This window comes from Bubalus kerabau, chromosome 21 (genome assembly GCF_029407905.1).
Source record: "Bubalus kerabau isolate K-KA32 ecotype Philippines breed swamp buffalo chromosome 21, PCC_UOA_SB_1v2, whole genome shotgun sequence".
NCBI lineage: Eukaryota > Metazoa > Chordata > Mammalia > Artiodactyla > Bovidae > Bubalus > Bubalus kerabau.
Genome location: NC_073644.1, coordinates 62,407,065 through 62,422,663, shown reverse-complemented (window position 1 = coordinate 62,422,663; position 15,599 = coordinate 62,407,065). Strand labels below are relative to the sequence as shown.

The 15,599-nt window shown below is 39.3% G+C and overlaps 1 long non-coding RNA gene across 2 annotated transcripts; it reads right to left on the bottom strand.

The window, feature by feature from the left end:
* Positions 1-792: 792 nt before the first annotated feature.
* LOC129636056 (uncharacterized) lies at positions 793-15,169 on the bottom strand. Of its 2 annotated transcripts, none has more exons than XR_008706604.1 (4): positions 14,809-15,169; positions 13,812-13,954; positions 9,998-10,322; positions 793-1,331 (listed from the first exon to the last, which is right to left on the bottom strand). It is a non-coding gene; the product is annotated as an uncharacterized LOC129636056 (long non-coding RNA). The 2 variants fall into 2 exon arrangements; XR_008706605.1 differs by lacking the exon at positions 793-1,331 and adding an exon at positions 2,813-2,895.
* Positions 15,170-15,599: the final 430 nt, after the last annotated feature.

Sequence of the window (15,599 nt, the reverse complement as noted above, 5' to 3'; positions counted from 1 at the left end):
GCAAATATAAAGCACAGATGAAAGACGGAGATTTGCATAACTGAACACTATTTGAAAATGAGATATTAGCTTGATTCTTGTTTACACATCAGAAAGCTTTAAAACTGTCCGATAGCCATGATTAACCAGAAAAGAGCAGAGGACAATACATTCATCTCTCATCTTTCTACTTTGCAGTAGGAATGAGGATGGAGTTCTATTTATCTATTAATTGTCATTCACTTAGTCTACAGTGTGATCTATATATACAAGATGAGAGGATTTTAGTCACTTGAGTTAATTAATCATTAAATGTATTTGTTTTGCTGTTAACTCAATTTTGCATGTCTTCCCCAAATTTCCTTTATTATTTGAAGTCCTACTTATTCTTACAGGACTCACTTATTCTTTCTCAATACCATAAGATAAAATAGTTTTCTGTTTCCTTATTATTGATACAGAATATTTTTTCAGTATTCTGGGTTTTTACCTGAGGGTGTTGATTATCTTGCAATGTAATTATTTGCTTTTATACATCCTGCTTCATTGACTACATTATCAGTTTCTTGAAGTAACTGCTATTGTGTCTTTCTCACCTTTGTATTGATGTAGTGCAAAACTGAGAACTTAGTAGATGGCTATTTTGTGTTAATGAAGTGAATTAAACAACCTCAGAAAATTCTATTAGCTTAGTCCAAATCACCTGGTGTGCGGACCAAAAATTAAATTTTAACCAAGGAAATAAAGCATCAAGAATACCATCTTTATATTTTGTATTATTATTGAATAAGAATTTAAGAACATGTTATATCTTACCATGAAAGAAGAAATATAAAATGCATGCTTTTAAGTCTTGTAATAAATGCAAAATATAGACCTACAATTGAGGCATCTGTGACACCAAGGTTCCATTTCTGGAAGTCAATTTAAATCATATCTTTGTCTCATTTTCTTCTAAGTTGCCAGCAAGATTTCAAAAATTTCCTAACTGAATTTATTCTTTGTAATTATATTTCTTTCTTTTTTCTTTTTATTTTTTAAATTATGAAGGTATGATAACACATTTACAGGACATTTGGAAAATTCAGAACAAAGTAACACTAATTAAATTTTATTCAACGCTTAAAAACCACAGTAAAGTGAGTGTTATGTTAGTTCACTGATTTCTTCAAAGGACATTTATTGACTGTAATGTGTCTGTAGGGGAGGAAAAGATGTTTTTGTTTCCAGGAAATTCCAGGTTCTTGGCTGAGACTCACCTATAATAAAGACATATTCAGTTCAGTTCAGTTCAGTTGCTCAGTCATGTCTGACTCTTTGCAAGTCCATGAACTGCAGCACGCCAGGCCTTCCTGTCAAAACAATAATAAGTTTAATAACTTGTTTACCTTCTGCATACATAAGATTTAGCCAGAAAAACCTTTTATAACTCCCAAAATGGCCCAAGCTACCACCTTAAATACCATTTTCAGCTAAAGATAAAAGAATATGTTGGAAGTCTGAGGGGAGACCAGTTGTGGGAGGTTGTCAGGAACAACAAGAGTAAGGTTGTCATGCAGATTTACACCAGTGCCTTCTCCACTGACAAGAATTTCTAGGGAAACGTGCATGTGGGCATGCTCAGTCATGTCCGACTCTTTGCAACCCCATGGACTGCAGCCCGCCAGGCTCCTGTGTCCATGGAATTTTCCAGGCAAGAATACTGGAGTGGATATCCATTTCCTACTCCAGGGGATCTGACCCAGGGATCGAACCCAAGTTTCCTGCATTGGCAGGCGGATCTTTTACCACTGAGCCACCAGGGAAGCCCCATGGCTGCATACTTGATGTAATTTACTATAAAACAATACAATTGAAGATGCTTGTTTGAAAATGTCATTTCATCATTTGACATATACTTTTTCAATATTATGTAGCATCCCAACAATTTCCCTTTTCTGCTATGCTTAATTCTTCAAAACTGAATTATCTTAAGGACTTCTTTAATCTTAAAAGGCCACATAAAGATTAGTTATTTCTTTCTGGAGAAAAATCATGGGGCAAAGACCTTCCGTATTCAGAGCAGATTTAAACTATGTTGGAACAGTCATATACTTCTCTGTGTGTCTTTGTATTATTCCCTTTGCCTGGAATATTTTCCTTTTTTCATACCTAGCCAATTTATACTTCAAAGTCAGTTCTAATCTTATTTATGAAGATTCCCTAATTCTTATAGTATTGCTAACAGCTTACTCCTCCCAAGATACATATGAACCACTGATGCTGCTGCTGCTGCTGCTAAGTCACTTCGATCATGTCCAATTCTATGCGACCCCATAGATGGCAGCCCACCAGGCTCCCCTGTCCACAGGATTCTCCAGGCAAGAGTACTGGAATGGTTTGCCATTTCCTTCTCCAATATGAACCACTACAATTGTGTAATTGATTGAGCCTTGGCAACCAGTAAGTTCAAACCAAGTAATATCTTTGACTAGACTGCGGCCTTTTCAGTGTCAGGAATAGCGCTTGCTTTATTCCATATCTCAGGGCTCTAGCATATACCTAGGACCTAGTACACATTCAATTAAGACTTTTCAAATGAACAAAACAATTATTTCAGCCTCAGAACTGGACCAGAACTGGATTGCTTCCCTTCAAATAAGCTGTGAGGAGGATCCCTACGTCATCCTCTTTTTACTGAATTTTACCTGGCTTTCTCCATCTGTCCCAAAACAGATTTTCCATCGGCTCAAACTGGTCCCCATAAAGCAAATGTGAATGAGTCCAGCTGATGAATCTAAATTCTAAATTTGAACCCAAATTCTGACCTTTAAAATTAACACTGACGCTGAAAAGTTACTTCACTCTGAGGTTCAGATTCCACTTAAGTCCATCTCAGCAGGATCCTTGCATCCATGGAAGGCTGAAGGAATGTAGCTGAGAAAGGAATCTGAAAAGGGTGAGGAATGTAAGAGTGGAACTCTTTGAGGTAAAGACTGGATTAGCATAACCATGTACAATTCATTTAATTCCATTTTCTAAATCATCAAATAACTTATTTCTTTGTCATCAAGGGACAGATGGAGCAGGAGTGAAACTGAGAAGTCAGGAGATTGAAGGAAGACTCACATTTCATGAGAGACATTTGTGAGTTTACATCACACCAGCAATAGTGGTCATGACCACAGGAAAAACCATAGCCTTGACTAGACGAACCTTTGTTGGCAAAGTAATGTCTCTGCTTTTGAATATGCTATCTAGGTTGGTCATAACTTTCCTTCCAAGGAGTAAGCGTCTTTTAATTTCATGGCTGCAGTCACCATCTGTAGTGATTTTGGAGCCCAGAAAAATAAAGTCTGACACTGTTTCCACTGTTTCCCCATCTATTTCCCATGAAGTGATGGGACCGGATGCCATGATCTTTGTTTTCTGAATGTTGAGCTTTAAGCCAACTTCTTCACTCTCCACTTTCACTTTCATCAAGAGGCTTTTTAGTTCCTCTTCAGGTTCGTCTAGTCAAGGCTATGATTTTTCCTGTGGTCATGTATGGATGTGAGAGTTGGACTGAGAAGAAGGCTGAGTGCTGAAGAATTGATGCTTTTGAACTGTGGTGTTGGAGAAGACTCTTGAGAGTCCCTTGGACTGCAAGGAGATCTAACCAGTCCATTCTGAAGGAGATCAGCCCTGGGATTTCTTTGGAATGAATGACGCTAAAGCTGAAACTCCAGTACTTTGGCCACCTCATGTGAAGAGTTGACTTATTGGAAAAGACTCTGATGCTGGGAGGGATTGGGGGCAAGAGGAGAAGGGGACGACAGAGGATGAGATGGCTGGATGGCATCACTGACTCAATGGACGTGAGTCTCAGTGAACTCAAGGAGTTGGTGATGGACCGGGAGGCCTGGCGTGCTGCGATTCATGGGGTCGCAGAGTCAGACATGACTGAGCGACTGATCTGATCTGATCTGAGCAATAGTGGTCAGCAAGCAGTGAAGGTGGTCAAAGTGACGAATCATCAGTGGGGTTTTTGTATCACATGACACACTAGCTGTACTTTTGGAAAATAAATTTTATTTTAAAGAATACACTACTTGACCTAATGGAGAAGGCAATGGCACCCCACTCCAGTACTCTTGCTTGGAAAATCCCATGGGTGGAGGAGCTTGGTGGGCTGTAGTCCATGGGGTCGCTAAGAGTCGGACACGACTGAGCGACTTCCCTTTCACTTTTCACCTTCATGCATTGGAGAAGGAAATGGCAACCCACTCCAGTGTTCTTGCCTGGAGAATCCCAGGGACGGGGGAGCCTGGTGGGCTTCCGTCTATGGGGTCACACAGAGTCGGACACGACTGAATCGACTTAGCAGCAGCAGCAGCACTTGACCTAAATGCTTAATAAATTCATATCTTAGTTTTCTTGCTTTAAAGGTATGAATTTTAACATACTTTAATAATTGTGCAGTACTAACTTACAAGTAAGGAGCTGAAAAACAGTTTAAACTACATGAAGCAGACTTAAAATAGACATTTACAACCCAGCCATAATTATGTCACTCTCTTTAGCTCTCGTTTTATTTACTTTGATGCTCTTGCAAGGGAGATTTATTCCCCACCCCACACCCACCATTGTTTTCTGTTCCAGAGATTTCTTAACAAATTATTTTTCTGCTTTCCACTTGTAGGTGCCCTCTGCAATCTCTCATCCTTTGCAAAAAACAATTTTCATTAGTAGTCATGGACGTTTTAACCCTCAGTTCTATTCCTTCAAAATAAGTATTATGTTCTTAAATCCAAGGGCAATGTCTTTCAAAACATCATAAGATAGTAAGCAAATATGCTTTGTACTGTAAATAAGCCATACCTGATATAAAAGGAGGTACTGGGTGATTGTATTAACCTCTATGAAAGAACAAACAGCTTTCTTATATGGAGAGTTTAATGATGTTTGAAGATGATAAAACACTGATAGATTTAGCTAATAATAAGAGTTAGGAAAAGCAAAATCCCATAGATTTTATTTTTCAAAAGAATCAATACTAAATCATGAGAGCTTCAAGTTCTCAACACCTGCTTTAATACCTTCCCATTAACTACTTCCTATCTTTAGTCCCTTCCCCAGCTAGCAGAGGCCCCAGGTTCATTACTGTAGTCTCTTGTCAATATTCTCAACATCTTGCTTTATTGTTTTCTAGCCTCTTTCCCACCCAGTAGATCTTCCTCAAAATTTCAGCCCAACTCCTCTACCATAGTTCTTCTTCCTGCAGTGATAACAACCATCGAGCTCCAGTACCTCTGCACACTAAAGGCACCTGCATCTATCTGGATTTTGGTTTCTGTTACCTTAACGACCCCTCCTCGATGGCCGGTCCTCATCTGCATCTTTTTCTATTCTATCTCCCATGGGGACTTCACTCCCTCTTGATTCCCTTCTTTCTCCTCTGACTCCAACTCCTTCCCCTTTACAGGAAACATAGCTCCAACAGAATGTTCTGTGGGTGGGGTCGAGTCCCCACAAATCTCATATGATGAAGTCTTACCCCCCAGTACCTTAGAATGCGACTGCGTTTGGAAATAGGGTCTTTACATAGCTGATTGAGTTAAACGGGGTTATTAGGATGGATCCTAATCCAATATAACTCGTGTTGTTATAGGAAAAAGAAATCAGGTCACGGAAATACACAGAGAAAAGAACAAGTAAGACAGAGAAAGACGGCCAGCTACAAAGCCAAGAAAACAGAGCAGACTCAGAAGAAACCAGTCTTATTGACATCTTAATCTCAAGACTTCTAGCCTCTAGAACCAGAGAAGGCAATGGCACCCCACTCCAGTACTCTTGCCTGGAAAATCCCATGGACGGAGGAGCCTGGTAGGCTGAAGTCCATGGGGTCACTAAGAGTCAGACATGACTAAGCGATTTCACTTTCACTTTTCACTTTCATGCATTGGAGAAGGAAATGGCAACCCACTCCAGTGTTCTCGCCTTGAGTGGGCTGCTGTCTATGGGGTCGCACAGAGTCGGACACAACTGAAGCGACTTAACAGCAGCAGCAGCAGATGTTTTTCACCCTTACTCCCATAATTTAGCCTGTTATCCTGGCCCATAGTAGACAATGTTTGTTTCTTCAATGTGTATTTTTTTTTAAGAGCATCCACAGATTATTTAGTTTGATATTCACAATTTTTTGTGATTTTCTGAGATTTTAGCAATTATTACTAAACCAATCTCACCAATGAGAAACTTGACTTTAAGAGTTTTAGAAACTTAACTGCATCTCAAAGGTTTTGCAAAAACCCACCTGTAGTTTCAATTGCTCGTGTATGTAAATAGCTTTGCAAATATTTAGCATTTCCTGCTGCTTCTTTGTTGACTGTTTTTGGCTGCTGACTATCATTCTGTCTTCATTCACTCCTTCAAAGTCTGGAATCTATTGCTGCCACACCTTATAGTATTTATTTTTGGTGTGTATTTTATTTTTATAACATGTTTTTAGCTAAGTAAATACATTTCTTTTTCTTTTATTGGAAGACTTACATTGTTTTGTAAAACATTTTCTCATGGATGTCACTGACACACCCTAGCTCTTTGAATTTATGTTAAGATTTAAAGTTAGCAATTTTCTTTACCCATCATAAAGAGCCTAGTTTTATGAACGTGACTCTACTTAAGAAAAATGGATTTTTGAAGTCATATAAGAGACTTGTTGCTATTTATTTTATCTACAATGACATGTTAGGAGACACAAATATAAGACTGACAAAGTCAAAACAGAGGAAAAGAACACAATAAGATTGTGTCTAGGGTATTATTAATGGAACACCAGAGTAGAGTGTTTAAGAAATGTCACTGCTAATTCTCAATAATTTTCTCCCAAAATATGTTGTCAATTATTTCCTAACAACATATATCATTGTTAACATAGAAGCAGGGAAGCTAATTTTAAAATAGTTATATTTATTAGGGTTTCTTTGTTTTTATCAAGTTCATATTGTCCTTGAAAATTTATAATATGCCAAGCTCCATGCTGTGTGGTAGGGAAATGTTGAAAATAGATGTGTTTTTTTTTTTTTTTTTTACAAGCTGCATGAGTTTTGCGTAAGAAATATCCTCTAATGCAAAACTCAAGCATTGACTTATTATTTCATTTAATAGCTATTTATTGTCTCTTAAGAAGTCCAGAAATTGATGTAAACTGAAAGACCACTGACAAATGATCACCTCAAAGCAGCCATGACTGCTTCCCCGTCTAAATACTGAAACATGTCAGCATAAAATCCCAAGGAATTGCATAGGAAGCGAACCTAATTCCGTCTTGTATGCTCTGGGAAGTTACAGAAAATGAAAATGTGGAATTTATGACCAGAAGGATGAATACCAATTAGCTAAGCAAAGGGTTAGGGAGGAGGATGCAGACTAAAGGGATTACATTTTAAATGGACCAGATCAGAGAACGTGAAATTGTGTTAAACAGATTCCCCTTGAAAATAGACTATGAAGGCTGGGGAAAGAGAAGCGTTAAACTTGGTGGCATAGACAGAACCAGAAAGGACATTATATATCATACTAAATAATTTGGGCCTTTGTACCTCTGAAAGATTTTAGGTAGGATAACTTTAAAGTCATATTAATGCTTCAAACTGATGACTATAAATGCAGTGTCTGTCAAGACTGGAAGTTAGGGAATCAAGATAGTAGAGATGTAATTAAGAGAAGTATAAAAGTATAGAACTACTGAAGAAGAAAAGCCAAAAGTACTGAACTATTTAATGGGAGATGTTGGGGAGAAGAAGGAGTAAGGGTCGACACGTTGCTCATCTGGGAAAGTGAATATACAATGCTGTCATTCACAGGAATAGGAGAAAGGTCAGGAAGGACAGAAAATGAGTCCTGGCTTAAATAGGTCATTTTAGAATATTAGTTTATTTTCCCAATGACTTTAAAGCCCAGGAACTTGAACTAGAACTTTGAAATGCTGAGCATGGAAAGTAAAATAAGAATTGAAGACAGTCGTGGCTTGAACTCTAAATAAACAAATATCAAAGAGAAACAGGAGCCCAGTAGAGCTGAAGATGGTGTGATCATCAGTAAGAGGTGGAGAGAAAATCAACATAATATGATATTATAAAAAACAAGTTAAGGAAGCATTTGAGAAAGGAGAGAGTGGTCGTCAGGATTAAAATCTGGAGACAAGAAAGGAAAAAAGTTTCAATACCTTTGAGGTAGAATGCAAATTGAAACGAATTGAATAATTGACTAAAAGTGGAGGAAATACAGGTAAAATGGCCTACAAGTTAAGAAGCCTGATTCTCAAGAGGAAGAAAAAAATTGTGTGATAAAAGTGAATCATATAGGTTCAAAAATAGAGGAAGTTTTGAAGTTGGAAAAGTTTTGAATTTCTATAGTGATAGTGAAGTCACTCAGTCGTGTCTGACTCTCTGCAACCCCATGGACAGTAGCCAACCAATCTCCTCCGTCCATGGGATTTTCCAGGCAAGAGTACTGGAGTGGGTTGCCATTTCCTTCTCCAGGGGATCTTCCTGACCCAGGGATCGAACCTGGGTCTCCCGCATTGTAGGCAGACTCTTTACCGTCTGAGCCACCAGGGAAGGCCAGATTTCTATAAGGATCAATGAAATCTGTATTAGTTTGTTAGGGCATCCATAACAAATTGCCATAGGTTGAGTAGCTTAAACAACAGGAACTTATTTTCTCTCAGTTCTAGAGGCTGCTGCTGCTGCTGCTAAGTCACTCCAGTTGTGTCTCCCTCTATGGCAGCCCTCCAGGCTCCCCCGTAGGGGGAGTAGAATGTTGCTCTGTCAAGACCAAGGGCCAATTATTTTCTTACCATGAAAACCAAGAAGAAGGTGACTACAGGTGATTCAACCTCTAACACATACACATGCACACACAACGTGGACACTCAGAGAGTTGAGTTAAAGCATAACTATTTTACCTCCAAATTACTGCTAATGCTGAAAAGTACAGGTATTTATCTAATGTGTTTCAGGGTCATGTGTGGGAAAGTTGAATGTTAGGTGGAGTTTAATTTTACCAGCAGCTATTTGAGATGAACTGTCAGAAAGAAACTTGCTTTTTAAAAAATATATTTGTCTTTATTTAGCCTCTCAAAGATCAGGTCAGCAGGCTTCCTTGATGGCTCGGAGGCTAAGAATCCACCTGCACTGCAGGAGCTGCAGGAGACGCAGGTTGGGTCCCTGGACTGGGAACATCTTCTGGAGTAGGAAACAGCAATTCACTCCAGTACTCTTGCCTGGGAAATCCCATGGACAGAGGAGCCTGCTGGGCTATAGTCCTTGGGGTCATATAGGGTCGGACACAACTGAGCACTCATAAACACCCACAGTCTCTCAAAATTCAGAAAGTTGCCCATTCTAAAGGATATTGTTCTATGTTGAATATAATGAAATCCACGCTTTGTGCTCTGAGACAATGGGAATATCCTTAAATTTGGCTAATGGGGCGTGAAATTCAATTACTGTTCATTCAAGTATTGTTTGAACTATTCCTTTGTTCTTTTATAAAATTTACCATATGGAAAGGAAATACAGTGTCTTCCAGTTGAAAGATATAATTGGCATTAATATCCTATAATTAAATTTACTTTATTTTCCATTACTTTTTGAAGACTTGTATCCAGAAAGACAGAGAGAGAGAGAGAGAGAGAATAGTAATGAGCAGAATAAACTTGAATAACTCGACTAGATGGCTTATATCAACTTGATGCTGAGCAGTACCCTATTGGACTTCCCGACATGTCCTGCATTTCTTGCAGGCAAGACTCCAGCCTCCATGACTTTTCCTGAGTTCCAAGGGGCAGATCAGTTGCTAATCAAGGGAGCTCCAGCAACGAAACTACCTGGGGCAAGATTTAAAAGGCCAGGGAAGCTCATTAAGATTAGAAGACTCACCACCCAAGACTCTGTGTTGTGTATTCAGTACTCAAGTCATGTCCAGCTCTTTGGGACCCTACGGACCGCATCACACCAGGCTTCCCTGTCCATCACTGTCTCCCAGAGCTTACCCAAGTTCATGTCCATTGAATCAGTGATGCCATCCAACCATCTCATCCTCTGTTGCCCCCTTCTCCGACTCAGTCTTTCCCAGCATCAGGGTCTTTTCCAATGAATCAGCTGTTCAAATCAGGTGGCCAAAGTGTTGGAGCTTCAACTTCAGTATCAGTCCTTCCAATGAGTATTCAGGGTTGATTTCCTTTAAGATGGACTGGTTTGATCTCCTTGCTGTCCAAAGGACTGTCAAGAGTCTTCTCCAACACCTCAGTTCAAAAGTGTTAATTCTTCAGTGCTCAGCCTTCTTTATGGTCCAGCTCTCACATCCATACATGACTCCTGGAAAGAACATAGCTTTGACTACACGGATCTTTGTCGGCAAAGTGAGGTCCTTGCTTTTTACTACACTGTCTGGGCTTGTCATAGCTTTCCTGTCAAGAACCAATCGTCTTCTAACTCCAGGGCTGCAGTCACTGTCCGCAGTGATCCTAGAGCCTGAGACGTGGAGATCAGTCACCTCTTCCACCTTCTCCCCTTCCTTCTATTTGCTGTGAAGGGATGGGGCTGGATACCATGGGCTTAGTTTTTTTTAATGTTGAGTTTTAAGCCAATGTTTTCACTCTCCACTCACCCTCATCAAGAGGCTTTTTAGATCCTCTTTGCTTTCTGCCATGTGAGTAGTATCATTTGCATATCTGAGGTTGTTGATATTTCTCCCAGCAATCTTGATTCCAGCTTGTAACTCATCCAGCCTGGCATTTTGCATGACTCTACACATTCTAATCTTGTCAGCAACCTCTTCCTCTTGGAACTTTGCAGCAGAAAGAATGCAAAGTTACTGTTACTGCCTTAATCCTTATCACATAACCTTGCCTGATTATATAACCTCTCCTTACTCACCAGGGAGAGGGGCACAGTTCTTGGGGCGCTAGGCTACTGTGTTCCCTCTTTGCCTGGAAAGTAATAAAGCCATTCTTTCCTTCTTCTTTCTGTTGTTGTATTTCTGTTTAGCAGTGATGCACAGAAAGCCAAGATGTTAGCAAAGAACTCAGCAAGTTTTTCAATTTAATTTTTATAGCAATCATCTATAGTATAAATAAGTTAGCAATACATTTCATCATGAGATCATCTCATTTAATTACTCTACCAAAGATAGAGCATCTCCTCTGAAGTATCTGTGTCAAATGATACATCATATTCTCTTAAACCAGAATCTGCCTTTGTGTTAGTTTCTCTGGGATCCAAATAACTTCATCCTGCCTGCAAAAGTGAAAATACTGGATCAATCTTCCCTTTGAAACCTCCAATTTCCACATGATGGATTACAGTTATTTTGGAGACTAGCTACAATTTTCTTATCAGCCAAGAAAAATATAGAATGTGTTATTGGTTTTCATAAAAGGACTGCAGCATGATTTTTATAAACCTGCAATTTCAACATCTATTAAAAATGCTGGGGCTTAATTTAGACTTCTCTTGCCTTAGAATGCAAGCCATGAATCTTACAGAATTGAATTTACAAGCAGCCATTATTCATTAGAAGGTCTGTTGCTAATGCTGAAGCTCCAATACTTTGGCCACCTGGTGTGAAGAGATGACTCATTGGAAAAACCCCTGATGCTGGGAAAGATTGAGGGCAGGAGGAGAAGGGGGTGACAGAGAATGAGATGGTTGGATATTGTCACTGACTCAGTGAACTTGAGTTTCTGCAATCAATGGAAGATAGTGAAGGATGGGAGACTGGTGTGCTGCAGTCCGTGAGGTCACAAAGAGTCCAAAACTTAGTGACTGAAGAGCAAATTGTTTCACTTAGAAACTTCACAGATACCAAGCACAAGCAGATGAACAGTAGAACCTTCCTTATAGCCTTATCAGGGAGTAGGTGTGGTCAATAGCAATTAATTTCAGTTTGTTTTTTATGCTCAAAAAATAGTCAGGGTAAAAGACTGTTTTGAAGGAAAGCATAAATAGTAGATAACTAAAACAAGAAAAATAAATAGTACATATGTTTTTATATCGATTATCTAAATTCACCTGACTTTAAGTATGTTACAGTATCAGACTTTTAGTTAAAACACAAAGTCAACATAAACCAAAGACCTCAGACTAGCCACTTACATGTGATTTAAATAACATAATTAAGAATCATTTCACACCCCAAAAGGGGTAATTGAAAGACTGCTAAAACATTCTAATTTCAAATTGTGCCAAGTGTTAAATCCAATGCAAAAATAGCACCAAGCTATAATCCCAAATTTTCCTTATGTCAGTTCCCATTTTTTTTCTTGCATTCATCCTGTAGAGAAGAAAATAAGAATTTCTAAGTTCTCACACCAATGATGTTAGTTATATGAGTTTTGGTGCAATTCTGAATATTGATACTGCCTCATATTTTCAGACAAGTCTTCTGAGTGCTCCCACTGTAAATTATCCATTCCTCCTGACCTGTAACTCTCATGTCACTGGGCTGTAATTTCTCAGAGCACTCAAAACTATCTGAAAGTGTAAAATTCATTTGATTATTGACGATTTTATTATCTGAACACCCTTCTCTAACGTCCCCATGAGAGTGAGGCTCTCAATTTATTCACCTCTGTATCTCTGGTTCCCAAGATGTGATGGTGTATATTGTTGTTTAGTCACTAAGTCGTGTCTGACTCTTTCGTGACCCTATGGACTGTAGCTCACCAGGATTTTCTGTCCTTAGGATTTCCCAGGCAAGAATACTGGAGTGAGTTGTCATTTCCTCCTCCAAGGGATCTTGCCAACCTAGGCATTGAACCCACGCCTCCTGTATTGCAGGCAGATTCTTTACCACTGAGCCACCAGGGAAGCCCAGTGGTATATGCTGTGCTGTGCTTAGTCGCCCAGTCGTGTCTGACTCTTTGTGACCCAGAAGGAAATGGCAACCCACTCCAGTACTTTTGCCTGGGAAATCCCATGGACGGAGAATCCTGGTAGGCTACAGTCTATGGGGTTGCAAAGAGTCGGATACAACCAAATGACTTCACTTTGGACTGTTGCCCACTAGGCTTCTTTGTCCATGGGGATTCTCCAGGCAAGAAGATTGGAGTGGGTTGCTGTGCCCTCCTCCCAATGTTATTTATTAAGTAGCTAATAATGATCTGGAATAAATCAATTATTGTTTTTTCCTTAAAAACATTTACAGTCCTGAACTTCTTCGTCAGGACTCAAAATGTTTACCTATGAAATAATACCTTTAATCACAAAATAAAATTCTCCATCTAATGGAAACTGTTGATTCATATCAATTAGGGCACCGTGACCATGGGCCAAGCTCAGAAGTAACTGAGTTGGCTCTACTCCACAAACTTCTTCCTCACACATCAATACCCTTAAAAATCAAATTGAATAAGAACACTGAATAATAAAAGTGGAATCCATCAAAAGAAATTGCTATGTTACTTTTATTAGGAGAAATCATCTAGAAAAGGGTGCTGTTTCTAAACATATGATGAATTTAAGTAAAGATGACTAATGACAATTAACAGCTGGCAACTCAAGAGTTATTTGATCTCAAAGATAAACATAGTACAGGAGCAAGTTTTCCGGAAATCTAATTCCAAGCAGTGACAACCATTAGAGATCACATTAAAAAAAAAAAAAATCCCAAAATTACTTAAAATTCAGATATGGCTTTAAAAGTGTCATAATATGTAAGACTTAATTTTTTTCCAGCAACCTATACCAGACACCTATCTTCTTAAAAAAGAGCAAAAGATATTGCTGATTTAGAAATAGAAAACATTGAGAATTATGTATTTTAGATAAAAGATTATATGACTAAATTTTTCTTGTTATACTTACTTTATTTTGCAGATGTAAATCATAAATCTGAGGTCAGAGTTTTGTTTTCTGGATCATTCTGTGTTGTTTTCCAAACACTGGAATTTTGTACAGAAAATGGGAAGTAGATGGCACTCTTGGACTTGCAATCAGATGCGGGAAGCCTGTGCAGGATGGAATTCAAGCACTTAACTCGGCAAGACCCGGTCTCCCACTTCGTTTACCAAAACTATTTTTTTAACTAATAGCTTCTACTCTATGCTGCTTCTCCCTCTTACAGTGTATGTATTAAGAGACAAAAGTACTTTTTAGCTATTGACAGTCCAACCTGTGCTTTTCCCTTTCGCAGTGTATTAAGAAAATCATATTGCTGAATCATTCATACAGGAATTTTTTTTACAAATATAGCAAAATTATTAATAAAATTATTTAAAATGAAGTGGAGAAATTTACAATGGGTCAGGCGGTACATGTTTTTCAGTTCTGGGGAACATATGTCTTGGCTTGGAGAGATCACATTTACAGAGAAAATATGCTTTAGATGTGATTATCCAGGATTCCCACAATAAGAGAAAGCATTTATCCACACTCAATAATCCTCAGTTTGTTCATAACACTCATTTTTTGATGCAGGCCATATATATTTAATTGCCTCTTTTGATTGAGATAACTGCATTTTTTATCCCATTTCTTCTCCTTACGTCAAAAACGCTGCCAAATTGTTAGCAGTCATGAGAAATTTCACCTTAATCTCCAAGTCTTTTGGTACTGTGACCCACACATTCTCTCCTGAAAGGAAATCTAATCATTTTCTTCCTTTCCGCACAGGGGCCTTCTGTGTCCTGCCATATCACACGTCACATCACAGTCATTTGTGAGCACGTGTCATCCCCTCGCTAGATTCTCGAGAGCCACGGTCACGAAGCCTCAGTCTAGAGACCCCAGAACCAAAGCCAGCCACCTGTCCTTCTTGGTCTTAGGTGAGAGGCCTCCCACCAAAGGCCCAGCAAGGACCTACCTGGAGAGTGGAACAGTTTGCAGAGCTTCCATCTTCAGCCCCTTTCCCCCACCTGTGATCCCGTTCTCCTCTCTCCCCCAGCAGGTGAGCAGCCTCTATCTCACCCTGCCGTGTCACTTGGGCTGGTCCTCACTAGACAAGGTAAACATATTTGTGTGTGCCGAGTTGCTCAGTCGTGTCTGACTCTTGGGACCCATAGATTGCAGCCTGCCAGGCTCCTCTGTCCTAGGATTCTCCAGGCAACAAGACTACAGCAGGTAGCCTTTTCCTTCTTCAGAGGATTTTCCCGACCCAGGAATCGAACCCTGGTCTCCTGCATTGGCAGGCGGATTCTTTACAGACTGAACTACATTGCTTCTTGACCAAGGTAAATATATAATTATCTGTTTAAAGGCTTGAGAATAGAAAGATTACTACTAAAATACACAGGCCTGAAACTTGCATTAACAAACTGAATGCCATTTAGCAGGATAACACTTAACCTGAGATTCACATATGAGATGAAGAGAAGTTATTGGTCCTTTATCATACAGCCTCAGTTACCCACTACGTGCACACGTACTGAGCTCCTCAGGGAGATATATTTCTATGAAATGATGGAAGATAGAGCGATTGAATTTTGTGTTTAGTTTTCTCTTAACTGAGAAGAAGAACTGAATACAGAGATGAGGGCAGACTCTCTCTCCAAAGAGAAAATCTTCAGATTCTCCCACCGCTAATCTGTAGGAAAGAGGCAGGAGAACCCACTTCCGGAGGTCACAGTATCTCTACCTGCTAGAAAAAACAGCCCG